The following is a 14032-nucleotide window of genomic DNA, read 5'->3' as shown; positions in this document are numbered from 1 at the left end:
TTTGCAGAAAAGAGTACATGTGAAAATCAGCAAACTCAAGCTTTAGGGTAGTTCACCAAGGGAATTGAATGACAGTACATCTTGAATCTACTGGTTTTTGGCATGTTTAGTCTTTGTCTTAGGACGAGTTTAAATATTGACTTCTGTTTGTCAGAATGAATGTAATCATAACAATTATGAAAAAATTCTTTCCTATCATAAAGATTCTGAATGTAGCTGAATTAAAATGTTAATAGGAATGTTTAAGAGAAAAGACTCATGGATTTTCCTTTGTTAACTCAGTTTTTCTCTTTATGACTCAATGGAATAAAGCAGAACATTCTGACATTCTTTTAAATTAAAGGAAGAAAAAATTTCCAGGGAATCCCATTCCATTTAAACTCTTCTGACTCTGAACAGAAGTGTCATTGCTATTCAATGTGACAAATTATAGTTTAAATTATTCTGCCTAAAACAAAATGAATATATAAATAAATAGGTTTTCGGCCAACATCTTGATGATTTTAGCAATATATCCACAATGAGGATGATCTCTTTTGTTCTGTGACTTAGCACTGTCCTTATTAGACCACACAAGCTTCAGTATAACCTTGTTAGGTATTGGTATGCTGCAGACAAGCAAACCAACAAGGCAAAATCATCTTATTTTGCAGATATTCTTTTCCAAATATTAATTTTAATATAAATAAAATCCAGACAATATTTTTGTGTGGTTAATCAAATATACACTATCATTAAAGGACTTTTGACATTTTAATGATCTTTGGGTCATATTGCTATTTCACATCCTACCAAGGGTTTCTTCCAGTTTAATTATGTAACAGTAGACAAAATGTTCCAGTAGTATATGAACTGGCATCCAGCTACAAACACGAAACACATGTGTTTGCAATTTAAGTCAGAGAGGGCACTTTGGTTAAGACTCAGGAGGAGTCTGTGTTGCAGCTGGAAAGGTGACTCCACTGGAGTTGGGTCCACTGGACTGTGAGGCGGGGTGAGAGGCTGGACACCAAATACACTTCACTCCTCATAGTGTTCCATCGTGTGGTAGTCACTCAGCTTCTCTATTTTTTGGTTTGCTCACCTACAAAATGGGGAAATATTTATCAGCTAAATATATTTAGGGGTCTCCAAAACTTTACAAAAAACTCAAAAATCAAATGAATGTAACTAGCCCAACATGAGAAATATAATTGCCTGTCCATTTATCTTAATATTCAAACTTAACTCCTGGGGAATTCTAAATATGAATTGCTGAAAACTAGTTTAAAAGATGGTATTTATTCACTTATATTTTTGAGTGTAAAATCTGTGATGTTAAGGGCTCTGCTTCTGCTGCTTCTGCTTATTGGCATTCACAATCTTGATATTGGAAGTATAGTCATATATATAATTCAACACTTACAGTATCATAAATGCACTCATTAAGACAGTGCAAAATGAAAAACTCACACTCAACATGCTAATAATAAAAACATTTATATAGCACTCAATTATGTACTAATTGTCATTACATTAATGATTTGTTTTATTTTTGCAATAATGCCTTTACAATAGGAAGGCCAAATGTTGTATTACACTCCCCTTATTGGTGAGGGAAGTGAGGCTTAGAGAAGTTGTGACCTGTCTAAGGCAAACAGCTAATATGTGAGAGAGACAAAATTTGAGCATATCTTTCTTTGCGGCTATAATATCAAGTTAGCACAGGTTAAAGACCATTTATGTTTACATTAAACATAAAGCAATTATATTGCAGGAAATCAGACATTAAATTTTTATTAAGACCGTTTGACCCTTGTATTTTTCACATTTTAATTGTTGTGTATATTTTGCTCATATTATTGATAAAAATGAGAAAGACTTGAAATGGTGGATTAAATTCTACAAAGCAAATACGTCACTGAGTTTATAGCATACTTGAATTTACCCAGAGAATTTTTCCAGAAACCCTCACTGTCTTGGGTGAAGATCAGCCCTGTCATCACGGGTGGTACAAATTCTGAGAAGTTCCGTGGCAGAATAAATGGTTTTATTTCCAGGTTTTCCTATTTTTCCTATCAGTGATAGTAGCATTGCGGGAAGCAAGTACCCTCTTCACAGATGGGGTCCAACAAATAATAGCATGTGACAAAGTGAAGAAACAGTAAGGCTAAGAAGTAATCAAAGAAAGAAAAATTATTGGCACCTCACTTTTATCTTTGGCGTACACAGGAGCACACATTTAGATACGAAGGAAATATTGCCTTATGTTGTCATATACCTTAATGGGTTCAGGAATCCTGTGGCAAGAAAGTATATTCTAACTGATATATTCTTTGCTAGAGGTAGTTTTTCGCACAAACTTAAGTGCGTTATCAAAACAGAACTTTAGGTTTTTTGGTCAAACTGTTACGGGATGCTTGGGGGTGTTGCTTTTCTTGCCAAAAACCTCTGTGGCTGGTGGCGCCTTTTCCTGAGTTTTGCTCGGGCCTGCTGGGCCCACGTGGCCTAGCAGGCTGCAACTGGGCTTGCACTGCTGGCCTGGATTCCACGTCTCTGAAGAGACTGGAGCAGAGCGGCAAGAGGTGTGTGAGTGAGCAAAACTGTAGTCTGGCACACAGTCAGGCACGCTGGCTGCTGCAGCGGGGTGGGCAGCTCCACATGCCAACACTGGTGCCAGTTCCCTGTGAGGCTGCAGCTGGCCCAGTTGCACTGCAAGCAGCTTTCATGGCTGCCACCAGGGAATGTGGTGGTGCCTGAGAGCTTGGAGACTCCAGGAAATGCAGGGCCCCAAATGAGGAGTCACAGCCCTAGCTTCAGGAGCTCCCAGGTCTGGGCCCCCTGAAGGGCCCCAGCTCTTATCTCCTTCACTCTTCTCTCCCTCTTGTCACCTGAAGGTAGCAAGCAAGGGGCGTGTTTCAGCCCTGTTTGTATTACAGCTTTTTTAGCCCCACCATTTGGTGGGTCCTGAGTTCTTGTCCTGTACACAGGAAGAATGACATATGCAGACAAGTGGAGGGTGAGTAAGATGAAGAGGAGCTTTATTGAGCCATCGAACAGCTCCGAGGAAACCAGCAGAGGGTAGCTCCTCTCTGTGGCCTGGGTGTCCTAGTGAGTGTTCAGCTCTCAGCAGAGAGAATAGATTGTCTCTGCAGGCCGGCTGTCCCAATTACAAAGGCAAGACTCCAATGATCTGTTCATCAAGGAAGAAAAAATTATGGGTGAACCATGAAAAATGTGGTGATGAACTAATTTGTAATTTTTATCATTTGGTATCAATTTGTAATTTTTATCATTTAATGCCATTCTCAAAAGTAAACAAGAGAAAGATTATGAGAGAGAAAATAGTAATAAGGTTCAGCTGCAACCATGATTGCACTAAAAAGTACGCAAAAAGCAACAGGATCTTCCCAATGGAACACATGCCAGGGCACAGCTTCTTTTGTTCTCATTACTTTGACAACAAATTTTAATATTTTCCAGAAATTTGGATGGATATGATAAGCAACTATGTTTATAGTAATTTGATTACATCTGTTAAACTAAAAACAGCTAAGAAGTTCATGTATTGTTTGCTATTTGGAGATTAATGAGCAACTAAAGAGACTGGCATCTATAGAAATTCCAAACAACTTTGGTCCCATTTAGTTCTTATAATAGTTGAAATGAGGGCAAGATTACATAATCTATGAGATCATCTTGACTGAACTATCTTATTCAATTATTCTCTTCCTGATATTGAGTTAGTTCTATTGCATCATTAAAAATTTTTATGATGCTACGTTAGTTATGTACTTTATCCACATCTTGAAATTTATTTGGTGTTTTGTGGACTATGCAATTTGAGTTCCTGCAATTCTACATGCATCATCAGTATTCATAGCTGTAAAGCATGCATCTCTTTCTAAGCGGCTTTTCAATAAAATTAATAAGAAAGTACAATGCCACTGGGAACATGTTGACTCTAGTTCATCTTGTTTCCTGGAAGTAAAAATATTACGTGCAACCTCTAGCAATCCTGTTTTATACGATATTATCATACTAGTCTAACTCACAAAATTATAACCATTTTGTTGGTGGACCAAATCTTGCCAAGCAAGATCCAGGTTAACGGGTTCAGACATATTAAAATAAAGGTAGCATGTGGTACAAATACTTCTATTAATTGCTAGTTGACCAGGCATACATTCTCTTGGAAAACCAGCAAGGCTAATCCCTTGATTAAATTTATTTGATGAAACACAAAGATTAAAACTTTAGTTACCTGAAAACCATTTGGAGACTAGTTTAATACAATACCATTAAAATGTTTATAGGCCTTACAGTCTGCTAGACATAGTGCTAGTACTGGAGAAAATAAGATGGATCTCTCCCTGAAGGAGATCATAGTTATGTCGACAAATGATGCCAGAACATTGTGGTAAATTCAATAATGGATACGGGGTACAGTGATGGAGGGCATAGGAATAGAATGGGTACATTCTGGGGAACAACTGCATGAGGTTGCAGAGAGGTGGAGGACTGAACAGTGAGAAAAGACATGTGAGAAACAAAAAGGTAAGGGAAATGAAGACAAGAAGAAATATTCCAGTCAGAGGGAAGAGAGGCTCACGAAGCACTGAGAAAAACAGTGTTATAATAAGATATTTGAAGAATTGCAAATATGTCATGTTACAGGGAAGAGAAGTTTGAAACTATACTGAGCAAGAATCAAAGTCACATATGTAGGGAGGAGTGACTTACACAGCATGTAAGAACCTTGGAGCTTTGCATGTATACCAGTGGTATCAAAACACACAATGAATAAAATAAATTGTAAGAGAGCATTCCTTTGTTATATGTGTGTTTACTTATTTATATAATTGTTTGTAAACTTCATTAAAGTAGTAATTTTTTAAAACGAAAACGTATTGTATTTAATGATATCTTTCTATTGTCAATAACAGTACCTGGACAGGGGAGTCTTAATAAGTAACTATTGAGTGAATGATATACCTTATTAAACACAAATAAAAACAAATTCCAAGTGAATGTTCTAAAGGTGAAACAAAAATGTAGTTTTAAGGGTTCTTCTAATTGGGATGGGTTTATATTGTTATTAGCTGATATGCAAAGTTCAATATATACTTTGAGGTTCATCCATCATGAAAGCAGATATAAATTAGTATTTCTGGTAGTCTTCTTAATAATGTTGAACATTTTTGCCTAGCATCTTATCAAATCTTACTAGATCATCCTTTTCTTTACCTTGAGATGGCACTGGGTGTTAACGGAAGAAGAAGTTTCAGTTCTACAAGTTTTAACGTGCTCATTTGTGCTTATATTCTTTTTTTTGTGTGTGTGCCAAAGCTCTTTATTCCTTTTTTTTTTTTTATGATACTTTAAGTTCTAGGGTACATGTGCACAACAAGCAGGTTTGTTACATATGTGTACATGTGCCATATTGGTGTGCTGCACCCATTAACTTGTCATTTACATTAGGTACATCTCCTAATGCTATTCTTCCCCACTCCCCCCACGCCAGGACAGGCCACAGTGTGTGATGTTCCCAACTCTGTGTCCAAATATTCTCATGGCTCAATTCCCACCTATGAGTGAGAACATGCAGTGTTTGGTTTTTTGTCCTCGTGATAGTTTGCTAAGAATGATGGTTTCCAGCTGCATCTATGTCCCTACAAAGGACATGAAGTCATCCCTTTTTATGGTTGCATAGTATTCCATGGTGTATATGTGCCATATTTTCTTAATCCAGTCTATCATTGATGGACATTTGGGTTAGTTGCAAGTCTTTGCTATTGCGAATAGTGCCACAATAAACATACTTGTGCATGTGTCTGTATAGCAGCTGGATTTATAATCCTTTGGGAATATACCCAGTAATGGGATGGCTGGGTCAAATGATATTTCTAGTTCTAGATCCTTGAGGAATCGCCACACTGTCTTCCACAATGGTTGAACTAGTTTACAGTCCCACCAACAGTGTAAAAGTATTCCTATTTATCCACATCCTCTCCTGCACCTGTTGTTTCCTGACTTTTTAATGATCACCATTCTAACTGGTGTGAGATGGTATCTCATTGTGGTTTTGATTTGCATTTCTCTGATGGCCAGTGATGATGAGCATTTTTTCATGTGTCTGTTGGCTGTATGAATGTCTTCTTTTGAGAAATGTCTGTTCATATCCTTTGCCCACTTTTTGATGGGGTTTTTTTTTCTTGTATATTTGTTTGAGTTCTTTGTAGATTCTGGATATTAGCCCTTTGTCCAATGAGTAGATTGCAAAAATTTTCTCCCATTCTGTAGGTTGCATGTTCACTCTGATGGTAGTTTCTTTTGCTGTGCAGAAGCTCTTTAGTTTAATCATATCCCATTTGTCAATTTTGGCTTTTGCTGCTGTTGCTTTTGGTGTTTTAGACATGAAGTCCTTCCTCATGCCTATGTCCTGAATGGTATTACCTACGTTTTCTTCTAGGGTTTTTATGGTATTAGGTCTAACATTTAAGTCCCTAATCCATCTTGAATTAATCTTCATATAAGGAGTAAGGAAAGGATCCAGTTTCAGCTTTCTACTTATGGCTAGCCAATTTTCCCAGCACCATTTATTAAATACGGAATCCTTTCCCCATTTCTTGTTTCTCTCAGGTTTGTCAAAGATCAGATGGCTGTAGATGTGTGGTATTATTTCTGAGGACTCTGTTCTGTTCCATTGGTCTATATCTCTGTTTTGGTACCAGTACCATGCTGTTTTGGTTACTGTAGCCTTGTAGTATAGTTTGAAGTCAGGTAGCATGATGCCACCAGCTTTGTCCTTTTGACTTAGGATTGTCTTGGCAATGCGGGCTCTTTTTTGGTTCCATATGAACTTTAAAGCAGTTTTTTCCAATTCTGTGAAGAAACTCGTTGGTAGCTTGATGGTGATGGCATTGAATCTATAAATAACCTTGGGCAGTATGGCCATTTTCACGATATTGATTCTTCCTATCCATGAGCATGGTATGTTCTTCCATTTGTTTGTGTCCTCTTTATTTCACTGAGCAGTGGTTTGTAGTTCTCCTTCAAGAGGTCCTTTATATCCCTTGTAAGTTGGATTCCTAGGTATTTTATTCTCTTTGAAGCAATTGTGAATGGAAGTTCATTCCTGATTTGGCTCTGTTTTTCTGTTACTGGTGTATAAGAATGCTTGTGATTTTTGCACATTAATTTTGTATCCTGAGACTTTGCTGAAGTTTCTTATCAGCTTAAGGAGATTTTGGGCTGAGACAATGGGGTTTTCTAAATATACAATCATGTCATCTGCAAACAGGGACAATTTGACTTCTTTTCCTAACTGAATACCCTTGATTTCTTTCTCTTGCCTGATTGCCCTAGCCAGAACTTCCAACACTAAGTTCAATAGGAGTGGTGAGAGAGGGCATCCCTGTCTTGTGCCAGTTTTCAAAGGGAATTTTTCCAGTTTTTGCCCATTCAGTATGATATTAGCTGTGGGTTTGTCATAAATAGCTCTTATTATTTTGAGGTACGTTCCCTCAATACCGAATTTATTGAGCGTTTTTAGCATGAAGGGTTGTTGAATTTTGTCAAAAGCCTTTTCTGCATCTATTGAGATAATCATGTGGTTCTTGTCTTTGGTTCTGTTTGTATGCTGGATTACGTTTATTGATTTGCGTATGTTGAACCAGCCTTGCATCCCAGGGATGAATCCCACTTGATCATGGTGGATAAGCTTTTTGATGTGCTGCTGAATCCGGTTTTCTAGTATTTTATTGAGGATTTTTGCATCGATGTTCATCAGGGATATGGGTCTAAAATTCTCTTTTTTTGTTGTGTCTCTGCCAGGCTTTGGTATCAGGATGATGTTGGCCTCATAAAATGAGTTAGGGAGGATTCCCTCTTTTTCTATTGATTGGAATAGTTTCAGAAGGAATGGTATCAGCTTCTCCTTGTACCTCTGGTAGAATTCAGCTGTGAATCCGTCTGGTCCTGGACTTTTTTTAGTTGGTAGGCTATTAATTATTGCCTCAATTTCAGAGCCTGCTCTTGGTCTATTCAGGGATTCAACTTCTTCCTGGTTTAGTCTTGGGAGAGTGTAAGTGTCCAGGAAATTATTCATTTCTTCTGGATTTTCTAGTTGATTTGCATAGAAGTGTTTATAGTATTCTCTGATGGTAGTTTGTATTTCTGTGGGGTCGGTGGTGATATCCCCTTTATCATTTTTTATTGCGTCTATTTGATTCTTCTCTCTTTTCTTGTGTATTAGTCTTGCTAGCGGTCTATCAATTTTGTTGATCTTTTCAAAAAATCAACTCCTGGATTCATTGATTTTTTGGAGGGTTTTTTGTGTCTCTACCTCCTTCAGTTCTGCTCTGATCTTAGTTATTTCTTGCCTTCTGCTAGCTTTTGAATGTGTTTGCTCTTGCCTCTCTAGTTCTTTTAATTGTGATGTTAGAGTGTCAATTTTAGATCTTTCCTGCTTTCTCTTGTGGGCATTTGGTGCTCTAAATTTCCCTCTGCACACTGCTTTAAATGCGTCCCAGAGATTCTGGTATGTTGTGTCTTTGTTCTCATTGGTTTCAAAGAACATCTTTATTTCTGCTTTCATTTCGTTATGTACCCAGTAGTCATTCAGGAGCAGGTTGTTCAGTTTCCATGTAGTTGAGCGGTTTTGATTGAGTTTCTTAGTCCTGAGTTCTAGTTTGATTGCACTGTGGTCTGAGAGACAGTTTGTTATAATTTCTGTTCTTGTACATTTGCTGAGGAGTGCTTTACTTCCAATTATGTGGTCAATTTTGGAATAAGTGCGATGTGGTGCTGAGAAGAATGTATATTCTGTTGATTTGGGGTGGAGAGTTCTATAGATGTCTATTAGGTCCGCTTGGTGCAGAGATGAGTTCAATTCCTGGATATCCTTGCTAACTTTCTGTCTCGTTGATCTGTCTAATGTTGACAGTGGAGTGTTGAAGTCTCCCATTATTATTGTATGGGAGTCTAAGTCTCTTTGTAAGTCTCTAAGGACTTGCTTTATGAATCTGGGTGCTCCTGTATTGGGTGCATATATATTTAGGAGAGTTAGCTCTTCCTGTTGAATTGATCCCTTTACCATTATGTAATGGCCTTCTTTGTCTCTTTTGATCTTTGATGGTTTAAAGTCTGTTTTATCAGAGACTAGGATTGCAACCCCTGCTTTTTTTGTTCTCCATTTGCTTGGTAGATCTTCCTCAATCCCTTTATTTGAGCCTATGTATGTCTCTGCATGTGAGATGGGTCTCCTGAATACAGCAGACTGATGGGTCTTTGCTCTTTATCCGGTTTGCCAGTTTGTGTCTTTTAATTGGAGCATTTAGTCCCTTTACATTTAAGGTTAATATTGTTATGTGTGACTTTGATCCAGCCATTATGATTTTAACTGGTTTTTTGCTCGTTATTTGATGCAGTTTCTTCCTAGCCTCGATGTTCTTTACATTTTGGCATGTTTTTGCAATGGCTGGTACTGGTTGTACCTTTCCATGTTTAGAGCTTCCTTCAGGGTCTCTTGTAAGGCAGGCCTGGTGGTGACAAAATCTCTAAGCATTTGCTTATGTGTAAACGATTGTATTTCTCCTTCACTGATGAAACTTAGTTTGGCTGGATATGAAATTCTGGGTTGAAAATTCTTTTCTTTAAGAATGTTGAATATTGGCCCCCACTCTCTTCTGGCTTGTAGAGTTTCTGCCAGGAGATCTGCTGTTAGTCTGATGGGCTTCCCTTTGTGGGTAACCCGACCTTTCTCTCTGGCTGCCCTTACGATTCTTTCCTTCATTTCAACTTTGGTGAATCTGGCAATGATGTGTCTTGGAGTTGCTCTTCTTGAGGAGTATCTTTGTGGCATTCTCTGTATTTCCTGAATTTGAATGTTGGCCTGCCCTACTAGGTTGGGAAAGTCTCCTGGATGATATCCTGAAGAGTGTTTTCCAACTTGGTTCCATTTTCCCCTCACTTTCAGGCACCCCAATCAGACGTAGATTTCGTCTTTTTACATAATCCCATACTTCTTGCAGGCTTTGTTCATTTCTTTTTCTTCTTTTTTCTTTTGGTTTCTCTTCTCGCTTCATTTCATTCATTTGCTCCTCAATCGCTGATACTCTTTCTTCCAGTTGATCGAGTCGGTTACTGAAGCTTGTGCATTTGTCATGTATTTCTCGTGTCATGGTTTCATCTCTGTCATTTCGTTTATGATCTTCTCTGCATTAATTAGTCTAGCTGTCAATTCTTCCACTCTTTTTCAAGATTTTAGTCTTTTTGCTGGGTACGTAATTCCTCCTTTAGCTCTGAGAAGTTTGATGGACTGAAGCCTTCTTCTCTCATCTCGTCAAAGTCATTCTGACCAGCTTTGATCCGTTGCTGGCGATGGGCTGCGCTCCTTTGCAGGGGGAGATGTGCTCTTATTTTTTTGAATTTCCAGCTTTTCTGCCCTGCTTTTTACCCATCTTTGTGGTTTTATCTGCCTCTGGTCTTTGATGACGGTGACGTACTGATGGGGTTTTGGTATAGGTGTCCTTCCTGTTTGATAGTTTTCCGTCTGACAGTCAGAAGGGCTGTCTCTTGGTCTGTTGGAGATTGCTTGAGGTCCACTCCAGACCCTGTTTGCCTGGGTATCAGCAGCAGAGGTTGCAGAAGATAGAATATTGCTGAACAGCGAGTGTACCTGTCTGATTCTTACTTTGGAAGCTTCCTCTCAGGGGTGTACTCCACCCTGTGAGGTGTGGGGTGTCAGACTACCCCTAGTGGGGGATGTCTCCCAGTTAGGCTACTCAGGGGTCAGGGACCCACTTGAGCAGGCAGTCTGTCCCTTCTCAGATTTCAACCTCCGTGTTGGGAGATCCACTGCTCTCTCCAAAGCTGTCAGACAGAGTCGTTTGTGTCTGCAAAGGTTTCTGCTGCTTTTGTTGTTGTTGTTGTTACCTGTGCCCTGTACCCAGAGGTGGAGTCTACAGAGACAGGCAGGTTTCCTTGAGCTGCTGTGAGCTCCACCCAGTTCGGCCTTCCCAGTGGCTTTGTTTACCTACTTAAGCCTCAGCAATAGCAGGCGCCCCTCCCCCAGCCTCACTGCTGCCTTGCGGTTAGATCGCAGACTGCTGTGTTAGCAATGAGGGAGGCTCCATGGGCGTGGGACCCTCCTGGCCAGGTGTGGGATATATTCTCCTGGTGTGCCCGTTTGCTTAAAGCGCAGTATTGGGGTGGGAGTTACCCGATTTTCCAGGTGTTGTGTGTCTCAGTTCCCCTGGCTAGGAATAAGGGATTCCCTTCCCCCTTGCACTTCCCAGGTGATGCGATGCCTCGCCCTGCTTCAGCTCTCGCTGGTTGGGCTGCAGTGGCTGACCAGCACCGATTGTCCAGCACTCCCTAGTGAGATGACCCCAGTACCTCAGTTGAAAATGCAGAAATCACCGGTCTTTTGTGTCGCTCATGCTGGGAGTTGGAGACTGGAGCTGTTCCTATTTGACCATCTTGCTCCGCCCCTCCAGGAAACTTTCTAATATGTAATTTAGATTTTTTTAATTTATTAATTACTATTATAACAGTATTTATATTCTTGTTTTTGACACTATTATAATATGCAGCAATACAGAGAGCTCTTTAGATTCTATTACAGTTTTAAAAAACATATGTTGCCTGAGCACTGTGGCTCATGCCTGTAATCCCAGCACTTTGCGAGGTCAAGGCGGGTGGATCACTTGAGGTCGGGAGTTCGAGACCAGCCTGATCAACATGAAGAAACCCCATTTATACTAAAAAGATAAAATTTACTGGACATGGTGATGCATGCCTGTAATCCTAGCTACTTGGAAAACTGAGGCAGGAGAATAGCTTGAACCTGGGAGGCAGAGGTTGCAGTGAGCCAAGATAGTGCCATTGCACTCCAGCCTGGGCAACAAGAGTGAAACTCCATCTCAAAACAAGCAAACAAACAAACAAACACTCTATATTGTGGCCCCATATTATTATTATTTTGAAATCCCTGTTGTTGATTTTCAGAAAGCTTTAGCCTCTTCTCCTATTCTCCTAATAATCTAGCTATTGTTATTATTATTATCATTCCCTTCTTGACTCATCCAATTTAATATATATTTAGAGAACATGAAACCAAGATTACAGGGCTTAGAAAAATTATATCTAAAATAAGGCAAGATGTTTCTGAGTTTGGGCCTGTGGGATATTCCTCTGTGCAAACTGAGTATGTGGCTGATTATGTGGACTCAATAATTCTAGTCTTTTGGAAAGCTTTTTTGGCTCAATTTTTGAGTGTAGGATAAATTCCAGATAAATATAAATGCTGCTAGACTTCTGAGTTCTGGACAAAGAAAGCAATGCCTCTATGTTTTACACATAGTGTTGATGGTTGCTCTATAAAGACTGGTTAACATTTCTTTTCATTTGTTAGGACATTTGAACTTCTAAATTTGCTGAATGGTTGAGTAGATACAAACAGGAAAACCTTGATCTTGACATGCAAATTGACTACTGAAAGCAGGATGAAGAAAGAGGAAGAAAAGAGAGAGTAAGGAGGGTAAATGCATACAAAATCTAGAACTTACTGTGAGCAGGAACCCTTTCAAACTGCAAGTGAACCCTGCATAAAGTCACAGTGTAGAGGTATAAGAAGAGGTACCTGTACAGATGGTCAGAGCGAGGCCATGACCACTTGGGTGTGACACAATAATGATGCCTTGGCAATGCACACTACCGGGCAAACAATACTCAGTGGGTGTCTAAGAGGAATTTAGGCTGAGCTGACTTCCAAATAAATCAACTTATGATAAACAAAACTGTCTCCTTCATATGTTATTGGGTGCCCAATGAATCAAGATTGTATTTATTCCACTGACTATCAGACGATTCACCCATTTTTATAAAAATTTTCATAAATACAGAAAAGCTCTAAAGGCAATGTAAGAACACATATATATCTCTCAGAATTATCCTATTTGCCTCAGGCTTGTTTAAAGGAATAAAGTGTTAAAGATGCAATTTAATTTCTTTTTAAATCCCTTCCCAGCCTCAGAATTGAGAGAGTGTACCTACTACTACTAAGGGCAATTTTGGAGTTTGAGAAATTAGCGGGAAAAAATAAATATGTGATTTTATTTTCATCTCATATTCTGGGTTATGCTGTACATAAAGTAAAAGGAAGTATTACACATTCTTTTTCTATAGATTTGTTTTTCTTTTTCATCATGTAATAGTGTATCAAATGTCTCATCAGATATTCATTAGGTCTACTTGACGGATAGCAGTACATTTGTTTTGGCACATACGTTGTGGGTAAGGAGTTTCTAAAGTCGTGTTTAATGAAGTTGCATAGTTTTAATACCTGACGAGGGAGTGCCCCGACTGAGCAACCACAAGGGAAATAAAATGATTAAAACATCCTAGCTGCTGTTCTTTTTCACTTAGGAAACACAGAATACCAGATGCAGATATTTTGGGTGCAAAGTTTGCCTGTGGACAAATTATTTGTCTTTCCCATATTATATTTTATTCTGGATCATAAGATAGGAAAGATTGTCACAGGTTGCATTCCCAGGAAGCAGACACAGATTTGGGGTTTGCATGCAAGGGTTTTATTGTGTAATGCCTTGGGAACACTCCTGAAGAGAGTGAGGGAGGCAGGCTTTTGCAGAGGAAAAAGTTGAACTGTGATGCAAATACAACACAGGACTTAGCTGATCCCATGGAGCTCTTGAAAGCAGGGTAGCCCTTCTCAATTGTCCCCATTTGAGGCAAGAGTAAAAATGCTTGCTTCTGTGTAGGGAGTGATAGTCTTCAGTGAGGCAGTTCCTCATGGTCTAAGGTAATTTCAGGAGAGGGCCTTAAGTGCACACCATCAGCAGGGAACACTACCAGCATCTGGAGAAATGAGTGCCACAGTCCTGAAGGGGGAACCCACAGGGCTCGCCATAGCACTCAGCCTGTACATGCAGTGTATTTAAAATAGCACAAAGCAGATACAAGAGCATGTATATTGTTAATAGTCAAATCACATGTTGTTAATAGTCAAATAATCATTTAATTTCAT

The 14032-nt window shown here is 39.1% G+C and overlaps 1 long non-coding RNA gene across 1 annotated transcript; it reads right to left on the bottom strand.

Moving 5' to 3' along the window:
* Positions 1–792: 792 nt before the first annotated feature.
* Positions 793–12867, bottom strand: LOC117088731. Its single transcript, XR_004439291.1, has 3 exons — positions 12552–12867; positions 1928–2149; positions 793–1084 (listed from the first exon to the last, which is right to left on the bottom strand). It is a non-coding gene; the product is annotated as an uncharacterized LOC117088731 (long non-coding RNA).
* Between the last annotated feature and the right edge of the window lie 1165 nt (positions 12868–14032).

This window comes from Trachypithecus francoisi, unplaced genomic scaffold, assembly GCF_009764315.1.
Source record: "Trachypithecus francoisi isolate TF-2019V2 unplaced genomic scaffold, Tfra_2.0 Lachesis_group10, whole genome shotgun sequence".
NCBI classification, from domain to species: domain Eukaryota; kingdom Metazoa; phylum Chordata; class Mammalia; order Primates; family Cercopithecidae; genus Trachypithecus; species Trachypithecus francoisi.
This window is presented reverse-complemented; position numbering and strand designations above follow the sequence as displayed.